The sequence below is a fragment of the Lygodium microphyllum genome, chromosome 17 (genome assembly GCF_053477565.2).
Source record: "Lygodium microphyllum isolate KBCC chromosome 17, Lygodium_microphyllum_v1.1.10, whole genome shotgun sequence".
NCBI classification, from domain to species: Eukaryota; Viridiplantae; Streptophyta; class Polypodiopsida; order Schizaeales; family Lygodiaceae; genus Lygodium; species Lygodium microphyllum.
In genome coordinates, this window is record NC_141151.1 from 109,578,734 (window position 1) to 109,593,699 (window position 14,966).

Genomic DNA, 14,966 nt, shown 5'->3' on the forward strand with positions numbered 1-14,966 from the left:
GGACCACTCCAGCGGCCATCGCTAAATTTAGCGAAGCATTTAATGAAACAAAAAGAAAGGGAGATGCCACAGCCAAAAAAAGGGAGAAGCCATAGCCAAACAACCAGACACGAAAAGAGCACGCCTCATTCTCAAAAATGAAAGAGCAACAATCATCATAAGGCAGCTACTGCCATATCCGAAGTTAAACTTAAAAGAGGAACTTGATGCAGAAGTAGAAGTGCAAGAGAGGTGACGATTAAGAATGAGAAACAAGAAAACTAAAACACAAGATTACAATAAGAATTAACGCCTAGTAAAAATGCTTGCCGTGCATGCATAGACAAAGATAGAAAGAGGCATCTTCAGAGTCTTTCAATTTACTAGATGAATGGTGTCGCCATACCTCGTGGAGTAGTCATCCTTACACAACTGTGCTCATCTCTCCAATATTTTGACTTTTACCTTCGGCTCTATCTGCGCCGACTGCATCAGCTCCTTCCTCCATTTCTGATCCTCTTCCTTGTCGATCTCTCCTACTTCTTAATAGGCCAGCAATGATAAAAGCGTACCTTCAAAACTCGGAAGAGGATCAAAAACCCATTGTTGGCCTATTAAGAAGCAGGAGAGATCAACAAGGAAGAGGATCAAAAATGGAGGAAGGAGCTGATGCAGTCGGCGCAGACAGAGCCAAAGGTAAAAGTCAAAAGATCATAGAGATGAGCACAATTGCGTATGGATGATTACTCCATGAGGTATGGCAACACCATTCATCTAGTAAATTGAAAGACTCTGAAGATGCCTCTTTCTATCTTTGTGAGTGCATGCACGGTAAGCATTTTTGCCACGTGTTAATTCTTATTGTAATCATGCATTTTACTTTGCTTGTTTCTCATTCTTAATCGTCACCTCTCCTACAGTTCTACTTCTGCATCAAGTTCCTCTTTTAAGTTTAACTTTGGATACGGCACTAGCTACCTTACGATAATTGCTACTCTTTCATTCTCAAGAATGAGGCGTGCTCTTTTTGTGTCTGGTTGTTTGGCTATGGATTCTCCCTTTTTTTGGCTGTGGCTTCTCTCTTTCTTTTTGTTTCATTAAATGCTTTGCTAAATTTAGCAGTGGCGGTCAGAGTGGTCCCATCTTCGCACTATCTTTTTGTTTTTTGGTCTTGTGGTGCCTTGATTGAAGTGCTCGCTTACAGAAGCATACAGAACAGTCTACAGAACAGTACCAGAACAGCTATAGTACAGAACAGAACAGAAGCAGAACAGAAGCAGAAGCTCTACAGAAGACCTACAGAAGGTTACAGAAGGTCATCAAAACCTCATAACTCATTCTCAAATCATTCCAAACTCTCACAAACCATTCAATAAACTTTCACAAGATCTCAATCTTCATTAATCAATACTCCATCCATCAATTTAAATCACTTTTGTGATGAGCTTCTCTTGGAGCCTTTTGGGTTTCTTGATGAAGAAGGATATGCATTGACCAAGCGACAAGAGGGATGATGGACAATCAATGATCAGCTCTCCTAGTTCGCATCAAACAAAGCTTATGCAATGTTGAGGAATATCTCCCTCCCCATCCAAATAAAAGACATTGCTCTTAATCAGTTGTGCTGATGCAGATTGTGAGGCTGAACCAAATATGACTACAAAGCTGAGTAGTAAACTATTGAGTCCAAATATTCTTGAAGTTTGACAACGAGAATAAGCACAGTAATATAAATCATTTTTTTAAAATCCCTCTTAAAATGCATATCTTATGTACCTTTATAAGAGATCTAAACAACGAATTGAGTAATACAATTCTCCAAGAATGAAGTATCCTATGGTCCCATGTTAATCTCCTGACACAACTCTGGATACACTAGAAGGTCGATAGACATGTCACCACAAAATAATGAGTCTGCCTCATTCTTAAAAAATTCTTGGACTCCTGTATTTCCATCATTGTTAGCCGATGCGGGCTCCAAGCTTGCGATGACCTCCACCCCTTGTAATATCGACCCCTCTATTTGCATATTATCTTCATCTATGCCCAGAACATCGCTTTGATCATATACTCTCACACTTCGAGGAGTTGAAGGTAGAACATACCACCATCGAGGTTGTCGGGGGTTTGGATAGAAGATTACCTGTTCACAAACACATACAAAGCGAGTTCAAACCATTGTGACATAAACCATGTCGTATTACAATTAGCAAGGAAATGACTCTATGCACCTGTTCACAATGGGCCGGCAACACAAAGGTGTCGTGCAAATTCGCCCATTTTTTTTTGGAATCTATTTCGAGAAATCCAGATGGACGTTGTCGAGCTGTTGCTCTAGCTCCTCCAAGTACCACTTTGAACCATTGCACATCGAATAGTATCATGGAGAAGCTACAGTAATCCACCGTAATAATACTTTGCAAGTTCCCAAAATACTCCATCTCATCCACAACTGTGTTCGGATCCGTTGCTCGTCGTCGGCTCTCTTGCTCAAACCTTGCCATGACACCATAGTCCATTGTGGAGCGCATTTTGTCAATACACTCCATGCGAAAATGTCGTCCCCGTGACCACACTGCACTATATATTTTGTATTGTACATTGAAACACTCAAATTAGATGTCACATAAAATTTAGATACGACATATTCTAAACCCCTCACCACCTTTGGACTACATCCCCTCAAGAATTTCCACTCCTCCATTGAGACCTCTGTCCCTTCGTTGGATGCTACGGTCAAGGTTCCATGCAAACCATGGCATCTCCCCATGCCTTCGCGATATCGAATCGGTTGATGACGCATACTATGTCGGAATTCAGCTCGCGCTTCCTCTCAATCTTGCCTTGCAATCTGGTACTTGGCGAGCCACGTCTCCATGGAGGCATGGTGCAACATACAAAAGCGGTTCACCTTCTCTTCCATTGAGGCATCCATTCTTTTTTCTACCCCATTTTCAACCACCACATCTCCAGTCAGACTATCATCGTCCTTCAGCGTCCATAGCATTTCATGTTGAGATATTGAGCTCCACTCGTGATACGCCAGGGTGACCGTTGTGTATTTATGTCACCGACTTGTCAGTTCCAGACACGGTTGGTACACCGCCCATGAATAATAGCTACATGATAGCTATCCTTATCTACTCTAGTTTGTGGCTTAGTTAGTATGCCACCTTAGTTAGTTGAGTTTGGTTTGAGACCTATATATAGGGTTCCTCTATTTCTTTGTATGTGAGTTCTTTTGGCTTACACAACTAAGAAGAGGAAAACTGTTTTTAGCCTCCACCCTTGTGTGTCTTCCCCCATTGTGCAAGCAAGAAAGCTTCAAGTGAGACTCCTTCCTTCTCTCCCACAATCTTGACATGGTATCAGAGCCTTGTTCGTGGTAAGGAGCTCAAGAAAGCAAGCCAAGCTCGCGATGTTCTGGTAAGAGGAGCAGTGTTGCTTTCATCTTCTGTTTTGGGAGCAGATCTCTGCAGGTAGCATAGCCGGAAAGTGAAGGAGTGCATTGTCTCAGGTTGAGACGCCCTTCGCGGTGAAGCAAGAGGGCAGTATATGCTGCGGGTGAAGGCTTTAGCCCTTGGCGACCTTGTTTTTTTGATTTGAGGCCATTTCGGGGCCTGTTTTGGAGGCGGAAGTTTTCTGCACGCACTCAGGAAAAGGCCCAGTTTTATGCTGTGCAGCCACTGTTCTACAGTTTTGCAAATTTTCCCTTGTGAGGGTGAAGCTGTGGTTTTTGCAGTGACAGAATTTTTTGCAGTCTTCTGTAATGGCATCTGATTCTCTTTCACAGATTGTCACTGAAAAGCTTGACAAGAACAACTTCCAAGCATGGAAGTTTAGAATGACGAATTTCCTTATGGGAAAAGGATATTGGGAATTTGTTGCAGGAAATGAAGAAGAACCAGTTCTTCCTGATGTTCCCAATCAACAGCAAATGCAGGCATTTAAAGCATGGCATGAGAGAGCCAGGAAAGTTATGTATTGGCTGTCTATCAGCATTTTAGACTCTATGATTGTGCATATTCAGGATGCAAGTACGCCAAAGGAGGCATGGGATACTTTGTCAAAAATGTATAGCACAAATACGCAAGCCAGGAAAATGCAGCTCAAGCAAGAGTTGCACAATGTGCAAAGAGAAAATATGAGCATCAACGACTACCACATGAAGGTGAAGAAGATTGCAGATGCACTTGCTTCCATTGGGTCACCAGTGGAAGATGATGATTTAGTTTCTGTGACCTTGAATGGTCTAGGAAAGGAATATGCACAGTTTCGGACATCCATTTCAGTTCGTGAAAGATTTCCTGATTTTGAGGAGCTGATTGCTCTTCTAATTTCTGAGGAGCAAAGAAATGGTGGTGCATCTTCTTCAGGAGGAACCTCAAAAGAAGCTGTCTTCTACTCAAATGTTGGAAGAGGTAGAGGCAGAGGTAGAGGAGGCCGATATGGAGGCCATGGTAGAAATCAGAATATGCAGCAAACTCAAGAAAACCAGTCCTATGGAGGAGGACGTGGTAACTCTAGAGGCAGGGGGAGCCAAAGAGGTCGTGGTGGATGGCAAAGAGGTCAAAATGCAAATAGTAATGTTGAATGCTACTACTGTGGTAAAATGGGTCATATGGCTAAAGACTGCTATAAAAAGCAGAATGACATCATGAATGGAAAACTGCAACAAGGGAATTATGCATCTTCTAGCAGACAGGGTGATGACAGAAATGAGCATTTGTTCATGGTGCAGCACATGAACAATTCTGTGACAAGTGCAGAGGAAAGCAATGATGTATGGTATGTTGACTCAGGTGCATCAAACCACATGACAGGTCATGCAGAATAGATGGAGGATGCAAGGAAAATGGAAAAACCAGGATTTGTGGAGACTGGTGATGATACTGCACATCCTATTGTGCAGATTGGAAAAATTCCCTTGTCTATGCAGGATGGGAAAAAGAAATACCTGTCCGATGTATTTCATGTCTCGAATATCACCAAAAATCTGGTTTCTGTTGGTCAAATGGTTGAACAGGGCTTGTAGGTCAGATTTAATCCTCATGGATGCTTTGTTGAGGATATGAAAAATAAAGGTCGCTTGATAGCAAAAGGAAAGAAGAAGGGCAGAATGTTTACGTTGGATGCAGACATGTCTGAATTGAGTGCAGCAATGTTTGCACATGGGACCGGTGTAGTTGCAGATATTGATATCTGGCATAAACGCATTGGTCATGTTAATGTACAGCGACTTAAATCAATTCAGGCCCAAAATATTGTTGCAGGTTTGCCGAAATTCAAGGTTGCAGAAATGCATAAGGTATGTGAAGCTTGTCAGTTTGGAAAACAGGCAAGGAAACCATTTCCTAGACATGTTCAAGAGAGTGAGAAGCCATTGGAATTAATCCACTCTGATGTGGGGACTACTAAAGCTGCATCTCTTGGAGGCTGTCATTATTTTGTCACTTTTATTGATGACTATAGCAGAAAAGTTTGGGTGTATTTTATGAAAAAGAAAAGTGAAGTTTTTGGGCATTTCAAAACCCTTAAAGCTATGGCTGAAAAAGAAACAGGTCTGCAAATAAAATGCCTAAGGTCAGATGGAGGGGGAGAGTACCTCTCAAATGAGTTTGCAAAGTTCTTGCAGGAGCATGGCATAAAGCAGCAATATTCATGCAGTTATACCCCACAACAAAATGGAATTGCAGAAAGGAAAAACATGCATATTGGAGAGGTATCTCGTGCCATACTCAATGAAAAAGACTTGCCAGATTTTTATTGGGCTGAAGCAGTTGCAACAGCAGTCTATATAATGAATAGGGCTCCCACTGCAGCAATACATGGGATGACTCCAGAGGAGAGGTATACTGGTAGGAAACCAGATATTTCTCATTTGAAAATTTTTGGTTGCATTGCCTATGTACATGTGCCAGATGAGTTGAGATCCAAGTTGGATCCAAAAGCTGAGAAGTGCATCTTTATTGGTTACTCTCTGCAGCAAAAAGGGTATAGATGCTATAACCCTTCTACTCGTAAGTTTACAGTGAGCAGAGATGTTGTTTTTGATGAGATGAGTAGCTGGTATAAACCAGTAAATGTGATTGATGATGTAGATGCACAAAATGGTAATGCTGCATAGAATTCACAGCAACAGTCACAAAATATTAGTGGACCTGGAGCGTCCTCTAGCAGTGGTTCACATTCTTCGTCGTGGACAGGCAGATTGAGATCAGGAGAATCTTCTCAAAGCAATGCAGATAGTGGTATGCAGGTATCACGAAAAGGAAAAGAGAAGGTTGATCAGCCCATGTTTGATGTGAATGCAGGTCACTCTTATGTGGATGGTGAATCCAGTGGCTCAGAACAGAGCATTGATGATGAGTTGGGTATTCCTTCTATTGTTACACCTAGAGTAAGGAAGACCAGGGATGTTCTGAGAGCACCTGGGAGTGAACCTACTTTGCGCAGGTCTACGAGAGCTAGGTATCCTCTGGATAGGCTGAAATATGATGGATTTATAGTCATTCACTATGCATATATGGTCAAAGTGATACAGGAACCAGAACCCACATCTTTTGAGCAAGCCATGGGAAAAGAAAAATGGGAGAAAGCCATGGATGAAGAAATGGATGCCTTGGAAGCTAATGCTACATGGGAATTGGTACCTTTGCCTAAAGGTAAAAATGCAATTGGCTGTAAGTGGGTTTATAAGGTGAAGCACAATGTAGATGGTTCTGTGAACAGATACAAGGCAAGATTAGTAGTCAAGGGGTATGCACAAACATATGGCATTGACTATGAAGAAACATTCAGTCCAGTTGCAAGGATGGCAACTGTAAGAGCAGTCATTGCTATGGCTGCATCAAAGGGATGGTCTTTACATCAGATGGATGTAAAGAATGCCTTCTTGCATGGTGATTTGCAAGAAGAGGTCTATATGGAGCAGCCACCAGGTTATGTGCATGCTGTTCATCTTGAGTTTGTTTGCAGGTTGAAGAAAGCCTTGTATGGCTTGAAGCAAGCACCTAGAGCATGGTCTGACAAGATAGGACAGTATCTTGTCACTATTGGCTTTCAGATTTCCAAGGCACATTTCTCACTTTATGTGAGAAAAACAGAGAAATGTATTATGCTACTTGTCATTTATGTTGATGATTTGATTATGACAGGTGACAGTGATGAAGATATCCTTCATGTGAAAATGCTATTGAAGCAAAAGTTTGAGATGAAGGATTTGGGAGAGCTGCGTTATTTCTTGGGCATTGAGGTGATTAGATCACCAAGTGGGATACATCTCTTGCAGAGGCAGTATGGATTGGACATGCTGTCCAAATATGGGATGACAGGCTGTAAGCCTATTTCAGTTCCTTTGGAGTAAAATGTGAAGCTGAGCACAGATGCAGGTGAGCTTCTAGAAGACCCTACTATGTATAGACGCATAGTAGGAAGTTTGATTTATATGACTATTACCAGGCCAGATTTAAGCTATGCTGTTGGATTGGTAAGTCAGTTTATGCAGGCTCCAAGGAAACCACATTTGGATGCGGCTAGACGCATATTCAGGTATGTGAAGTCCACATTGCAGTATGGACTATTTTATGAGACTGGGGTTCAGATACAGTTGCATGGATACACTGATGCTGATTGGGCTGGTAGTATTTCTGATAGACGATCTACCAGTGGATATGTGTTCTCTTTTGGGAGTGCTGCAGTCACTTGGAGCAGCAAGAAATAGCCTACAGTTGCCTTGTCGAGCACAGAGGCTGAGTACAAGGGTGCAGCAATGGCTGCATGTGAGGTAGCTTGGTTGCATAAGCTACTTTATGATATGCATCAGTCTACAGATGGACCAGTTGTCATTTATTGTGACAACATGAGTAGTATACACTTGGCAAATAACCCAGTCTATCATGCTAGAACAAAGCACATTGAGGTGCATTATCACTATGTGCGGGAGAGGGTTTTACTAGGTCTTATTGATCTAGTTTATGTCAGCACAGAGGATTAGGTAGCTGACATATTTATGAAGGCATTGGGCGCAGAGAAGCTGCGCAAGTTCAGAGACCTGCTTGGTGTGCAGGAATTAGGATTGAGCTCGAGGGGGAGTGTTGAGATATCGAGCTCCACTCGTGATACGCTAGGGTGACCGTTGTGTATTTATGTCACCGACTTGTCAGTTCCAGACGCGGTTGGTACACCGCCCATGAATAATAGCTACATGATAGCTATCCTTATCTACTCTAGTTCGTGGCTCAGTTAGTATGCCACCTTAGTTAGTTGAGTTTGGTTTGAGACCTATATATAGGGTTCTTCTATTTCTTTGTATGTGAGTTCTTTTGGCTTACACAACTAAGAAGAGGAAAACTGTTTTCAGCCTCCACCCTTGTGTGTCTTCCCCCATTGTGCAAGCAAGAAAGCTTCAAGCGAGACTCCTTCCTTCTCTCCCACAATCTTGACATTTCATTGTCTGGTTCCACCGTTGGTAGCCATTGTGAGATATGCACTAACGCTTGTGACACCAACCAACCTTCGGCCATGCTACCTTCTGGCTGAGCTCATTGTCACACAAAGCCTTTCAGGGTTTTCATGAAGCGCTCTAGGAAGAACATCCATCGCGTATGGACAGGTCCAGCAATCTCCACTTCGTCCACAAGATGCACAAGAAGGTGGACTTGTATTGTGAGCATGCTAGTGGGCAGGTATTTCTCAAAGAGACAAACCGTCTCCACTACTCCTCGCCTCACGGATTCAGTAGAGGACGTCTTAATCTCTTTCTGTGAGATCCATTGCACTAAAGTCAACAACTTGTAAATGGCCCCGCGAATTTCTGGAGTAAGGCATCCTGCGATCGCGATCGGTAGGACAAACTGCCACAAATGAGAAAGCATTATGAATAATGGCCACTTTTCAAATTGCAAAATGCCCATGCTAATTACAATCCATTCTGGTCACAAACCTGACATATATTATGCCAATCATGGGATTTTAGCCCCGACAATTGGTCATCTTTAGAAAATGCGGACCTGAGAGAACGCATCATACCCATCTGAGTGCAGATAGACTTGATTACTTGCTTCACAATGCGCTCTTCTTTGGTGGACAAAACCCAAGGAGCGCGAGGAAGCTACACTCCCCCTTCAGCACTCGACTGCGGCCAAAGCGCCTCCATCTTACCTACCTCCTTCAAATCCATTCGTGACCCTATAGTGTCTCTCTTTCCTATGATGTGGTCCCATAGCAAGCTGCCCACATTCTTGAAAATATGCATGGGATTCAACAAGTGGATGACTTGTAAGTGGGTCCAATATGGCAACTCGTAGAAAACAGAGAACTGTCGCATTCCATTTGGATGTGACTTCGGGATTACCATTTTCAGCTCGTACCAGCTTGCGGCGTTCATACGTGTTGGAGGTTGTCCAAGAAAACCTTCCCTGAGTTCATGTTTTGCCGGCAAGAAAGCGGTGTGTCCTTGATATACGATCTTATTCATGGTTCGTAACCTTCGGTAGTCTAATTGTGGCCCACACAATGGACATGCATGATAACCTGAGGTAACCAGACCTGTAAGGCGAGCCAGGACCTAGTGAATACTTGATTGAATGAGATAAAATATAGATATTACCAGCGAGAATGGAGGTCTTCTCACCTGAGCACTCTCCCAATCCTGGAAAGTCATGCATCGTCCACATGAGAATGGCTTGAATGTTGGCTGACCGTCGACCATCACGCCTGCTCATATCTTGCACAGTGACCCCCTCCTCCCACAAAATCTGAAGCTCATCAACTAATGGACAAAGATATACATTAATATTTTTTACTTTGTAGCGGCTTGAGACGAGAAAGCTAAGGATGAGATGTCCTTTTTTCGTAGAAAGCCATGGAGGGATGTTGTAGTTGACAAGCACTATAGGCCACACACTATAAGAAGTTGAGTGCATAACAAATGGGTTCACACCATCCATTGCGAGACCAAACCGAAGATTCCTTGGCTCTTGCACAAAGCCTAGGAAGGTAGAGTCAATGTGGCTCCATACATGCGAATCTGCTGATATTTGTTGAACTCCATCCGTGGACCTATTCTGCACATGCCACATTGTCAAGCTTGCCATGCCGGACGTGCAAAACATGTGGTTTATGCAGGGGATGAGCGAAAAGTGTCTGAGAACTTTTTGAGGGATAGTTTTCCCTTGCAAGTCCTGTCGATATCTATGAGCACCACACTTTGGACATGTCTCCATAGTCTCGTATTCATCTCAAAACAGTATGCAGTTGTTGATACATGCATGGATGTTATTGTAGTCCATGCCAAGCTTCCGTAAAACATGTCGTGCATCATCACGAGACTCAGGCATGATATTTGCAGGTGGTAATACATGATATTTCAATAACCTGGAAAAAATCATAAAACACCTTGAAAAAGCACATATGTTTGTAATAATAGTGTCAAAAAAAAAATCAATGAAGCCTATGTGCAAGGTACCTGAATAACTCGGTCACACTCGTATCGCTCCACCCGTATTTTGCTTGCACACTTAAGAGTGCAAGCAATGTCTTCAACCGAGATACTCGGCACCCATCATATAATGGTATGGATGCTTCCTCTCTAAGCGGGTCAGATGTCTCGACATCCATGCGAATCAATGTATCGATCATTGCCTCCATCTCAGGCTCCAAGATTGTAGGTAGGTCGGGAAGGTTGTCTATCTCCTTTGGCATTGACGGTATAGATGGGCCTTGCGAGTGGTGGATTGGCTCCTGAAATCCATCCATCGCACGTCCACGAACTCTTCTAATTGGCCGCAAAGGGTGCACTCCCCCTTAGGTCGAGACATCACCCCCCGAGATAGAAAATTTGCCAACAAGACCCTATCTTATTGTGTATGGTTTTCAATTAGCTTGCGAGTACAATGCACGATTAATATTAACTTCAAATTAGTGTTTGCTGAAAATCCGCAATCGCCTAATCAATTATCTCAGATTGAAACTCGCCAAATCGTCGTATGTGTTCTATAGACAATCGGCGTTTTCATCTAATTGCCAACTTGCATTGAGAGCAAGGACATGGGACACACTGATTAAGATACATCTCACAATCTTGAACAATAAGACCTTCTTCGTTTTCCATCTTATCTACATTATAGCAAACGAGGCTTAAATGGATAGCTTTATGGAGATGTATGTCAAGTTGTAAGTTGACCATAAATCTTGCATTGTACATAGTAGTTGAGAGATTTATTGATGTTATATCTCAGCCTTGTATAATGCTCAAGGATTTGTTTGTCCCGGTAGATAATTATTCGTTATTGTAAAAAACTACACTAGAGGGCTTTGAGTATAAGTAATCCATTTATGAGCATCATTGAGGATCTCTTAGTCTAATAATAAATCAATCTCAACAAAAAGCATCTTAGAAATGTGGTTTTTTTGTCCTAGGATCGCGTATTTAAAAAAATGCCATCTATGAAATTTATCAACTATAGTAATAGAATTTATTTCAATCAATTCTACTCATAGTCATAAGACCTGAGAGAAAATATCCTATACTCAATTTAAGGGATTCTTCTTCTATAACAATACTTTTAGGTTCATTTTGATGAAGTACCGTAATGACCATTAGCTAGGGTATCATTTTCTTTTAGTCCTTTCGTTGACTAGTTGGCATGATTTCTAATTTGTTATGCCTATAAAGTTAATACAAAAACAATGAATTATGCATATCACAATTAGATCCCCTACTTGGACATTCTAAAGGACATGACCAATTTTAAGCCATCTTAAAGAGTCACCAATGTACGTGGCCCATGGCAAAGCACATTGCATACCATTATCGATAACTCTATTATCCTGCATCTTAAATCTCCTAATTAGACTTTATAAAGTGTATGACTAATTTTTAGCCCTCTTAAGGAGTCGATGTAATGATACCCATAAAAAAAGTAAAGTGGATACCATTACCATAATCATGGATATTCTATCATTCCAATATATGTTATCTTTCTCTTTCTCTCCCTCTCCCTCCCTCTCTTTCTCTTTCTCTCGCATTTCCTCTCCCTCTCACAATATATCTTAACACTCTCCAAAAGCAAAAGGGAGAGGGAGAGAGAGAATGCACTCTCCCTCCCTCTCCCTCTCCCTCTCTTTCTCTCTCTCTCCCTCTCTCTCTCTCCTTCTCTCTCATTTCCTCTCCTAAAAAAGCAAAAAAGAAACTGATTTAAAACTTTAATAAGAAAAAGGGAGAGGGAGAGAGAGAATGCACTCCCTCCCTCTCCCTCTCCTTCTCACTCTCTTTCTCTTTCTCTCCCTCTCTCATTTCCTTCCCCTCCCTCTCCCTCTCTTTCTCTCCCTCACTCTCCCTCTCCCTCTCTTTCTCTCTTTCTCTCTCATTTCCTCTCCTAAACAAGCAAAAAATAAAGTGATTCAAACATTAAACAAGTAAAAGGGAGAGGGAGAGAGAGAATGCACTCTCCCTCCCTCTCCCTCTCCCTCTCTTTCTCTTTCTCTCTCTCCCTCTCTCATTTCCTTCCCCTCCCTCTCCCTCTTCCTCTCTTTCTCTCCCTCTCTCTCCCTCTCCCTCTCTTTCTCTCTCATTTCCTCTCCTAAACAAGAAAAAAATAAAGTGATTTAAACATTAAACAAGAAAAAGGGAGAGGGAGAGAGAGAATGCACTCTCCCTCCCTCTCCCTCTCCCTCTCTTTCTCTTTCTCTTTCTCTTTCTCTCCCTCTCTCATTTCCTCCCCCTCCCTCTCCCTCTCTTTCTCTCTTTCTCTCACATTTCCACTTCTAAACAAGCAAAAAAGAAAGTGATTTAAACCTTAAACAAGCAAAAGGGAGAGGGAGAGAGAGAATGCACTCTCCCTCCCTCTCCCTCTCCCTTTCTTTCTCTTTCTCTCCCTCTCTCTCCCTCTCCCTGTCTTTCTCTCTCATTCCCTCTCCAAAACCAGCAAAAGAGAAAGTGATTTAAACCTTAAACAAGCAAAAGAAAGAGAGAGGGAGACTCACCGATGAGATATGGCGAGTGTGGGGTGGCTCCTCTTTGCGATGAAGGCTCCTCCTCTCCTTCGCGAACAACGGCGGGGGCGGCGGCAAGTTTTCTTCCTCTCCTTCTCTCACGACGGTCGCTCTCTCCCTCACTCTTGCTCTCAACATACACAAGCCGCAAACGCGAAATGAAACCGCGCTCGGTTTTGGCCCACTTTTTTTCCCTATGGAGCGTCACTAATAGCATAGCTATTTGCGTAGCGACGCCGCTACCCGCTGTCGCTAGTCGGCGTCGCTACTAGCTCAAATCCTTGTAGTGTGTTTGTAAGATATTCTAATGCTCTTGCTAGATAGAATTGTCATTATTTGTATAACTTCTTTCATTGAGCAAAGAGTTGCTTGCTTTTGACTACAATCTACCATAGTAGTATGAGTAACCATATGTGGATTGAGAAATAAGTGTTTATTATTGAAATTTTTCTTCATAATCCTAAAAAACAACTTTCTAGGCCATGAAGGCCACAAGTTTAATGGTTTCCATTCCATACAACAAGCCTCACCCTAAAAGATGCTTTCATGTTTTAGAAGCTAAGCCTTCAAGAATAATATCAAACCTTGAAATTAGATCTTATCCTTTGATTTCCAATTATTGAATGAATAGTTGTCCATGGGTAGTGTAAGTGCTTGCCCAAATGAATGGAGGTGAGAGAAACATATAGCCTTTCTTGTTAGACTTCCAACCAAATTCTTACAAGTGCTTAGTAGCTTGGCATCTTTGTGGAATAATTGGAAGCCTTATAAGAGGTGCTAGGGATATGCCTTCGCCCCACATAATCCATTGATGAGCTCACTTAGTCAACCAACCATGAGTAAATGTGTAACAAATCTCTCTCACAACTCCCTCAATCTACATCTCATTGGCATTTGCATATCTTTGAAGTCCTTAAATATTGTCTTGAGTGAATATTTGAGATGTAATTATGATCTACACTCGTAGACTCTATATTTATGTTGGTCCATGCTCAGTTGCTCCTTATGTACCCCACATTGTCCATAGGTTTTAAGAGTATCTTCCAATTTGTTCTTTGTGTTTATATTAGTTTGATACACCACACTTTCTATTTTTTCTGTCTCCATTGCAACATTTTCCAACATAGGTTTCAATGTCAAGCAAGGATTTTTGAGATAAAGGTCTCAAAACTACATATCATACTGCACATAAAGGTGTCATCTCCTTCCAATCTACCTTCCATGATATCCACATGAGATTTAGGGCTACTCTCTAGAGATGCCACTAGCTATAATCTTTGATGAGTGCTACTCTTACTAGATCCAACTCCATTACTTTCTAAATGGAGTCCATCTAAGTGAGCTCTTGATGTAGAAACAACCTACAAAACATAGTTAGATGTGAGCTTCTACACAAGAAGTCAGATTATATGGAGTACAGGTATCAATGGAGTACCAGATAGAATAGATGTACACTCTCATTCCCATAGCCACTTATGCTATGTGTCAACCTTTCAAAGACTATAGAGAAGAGGGGACAGTTGAGAAACAAAGCTGAGATGACATGTACATTGGATAGTCTTTCTTTCTTTAGTAGGCCTCTCTATAAAGCTTTGCCTTTTTATCTTGCACGTACATTATAGTACATGTTAAGTATGTCGTGCTAATGCATAGATTCATTGATGTCATTTCTTATCAAGACATTTCTTAAATTTGATGTGCAAATTAGATCATTGATTTTTATGCTAGTATTGAATAGACATGGCTCTTTTGCATACATATTTTGGCTCTAAATTTGTTCTCAAAGATCCCTTCCTTTAATATAAAGATTGAATAAATATATTTCTTATGTTTAATCGATGTATATGTTTCAAGTAGCTACATTGAACTACATTATGAGATGTCACAGCAAATTATAATTGAAATATAGACATTTACTTGCAGGGTACACTAGAGAGTGCCTCTTCCTATAGCTTCACTAGCATGTGTTGCTTCCTTTGGCAACTTTGCAC